General features: G+C 37.6%; 1 protein-coding gene across 1 annotated transcript in view; it reads right to left on the bottom strand.

Annotated features, from left to right (window-relative positions):
• SEC24C (SEC24 homolog C, COPII coat complex component) overlaps window positions 1-1,179 on the bottom strand; it is a 21,991-nt gene that overhangs the window by 7,712 nt on the left and 13,100 nt on the right. The window lies entirely within an intron of this gene.

Here is a 1,179-nt window from a genome sequence, read left to right on the forward strand (position 1 = left end):
AAAAAAAAAAAAAAAAATTCTATTTCTTACTGAAGAACAAACTATTAATATTGGATGAGTATTTCAACAGTATGACTAATGTCTAAAATTATTTTTTTTCTAAGAGTTTTTCTATAACCTTCCAAAAGTAGTGATGTTTATAGCTACTATAAATCAAGCTTTGGAAGTTCAAAAACTATTATAAAAGACTGCCTTCCTTTTAGGAAAAAAAAATGCAATCTTTTTTTCTCTTTTGCAAAAGGTGCTATTAAGTGAACCAGGTTTTCTAAATGATTGTTCCTAAAATGTCACACTTACAAAGTTAGTAGTAGAATTTTATTTAAAGGCCCTAGGTATTAATTATTATTATTTTTTGACACCGAGTCTATGTTGCCCTTGGTAGAGTACTGTGGTGTCACAGCTCACAGCAACCTCCAACTCCTGGGCTCAAGAGATTCTCTTTCCTCAGCCTCCCAAGTAGCTGGGACTACAGGCACCAGCCACAACGCCCAACTATTTTGTTTGCAGTTGTCATTGTTGTTTAGCAGGTACAGGCTAGGCTCAAACCTGCCAGCTTCAGTGTATGTAGCCGGCGCCCCACTCACTGAGCTATGGGCACCGAGCCATAGGTATTAATTTTGTAATGAGCACTTTAAACAGATATTTGACTAGCTGCTACAATGTAATGTCTTGCATGTGATTTTTTTTAAGTTGATGCATGCAGTCTAATCTTTTCGTAAAAGCTGGATCGTCTCCTGTGCCCGTTATGAGTCTAAACCATAAAGAAAGCAGGTCAAATAGTAGTAACTTAATGTTGAGATTATTATTAATCTGTAATTAGTAATTTGGCTGGCAGTATTTATCTCTGTTGTAAACTGAGAGAATTGCTTAAATATAATTTATAGCATTTAAGTACAGTTACTAAGGGTGCCTGCCATAACGCCAGCTATTTTTTTTGTTGCAGTTGTCATTGTTGTTTTAGCTGGCCTGGGCCGGGTTCAAACTTGCCAGCCTCAGTGTATGTGGCCGACGCCCTATCCACTGAGCTATGGACGCCGCCTGAGAACTGCATTTCTCATTGAAACAGGGACTGCGACTTACACACATAAACATGGTGCCTACTGGAAAAACAGAGGATAGAGCTACAGGTGTTCAATAAGCCTACAAAAACATTTTGCTGATTTATCTAACAGTTGGTTT

This window comes from Otolemur garnettii, unplaced genomic scaffold (genome assembly GCF_000181295.1).
Source record: "Otolemur garnettii isolate 467f Iridium unplaced genomic scaffold, OtoGar3 scaffold00008, whole genome shotgun sequence".
Taxonomy (NCBI): domain Eukaryota; kingdom Metazoa; phylum Chordata; class Mammalia; order Primates; family Galagidae; genus Otolemur; species Otolemur garnettii.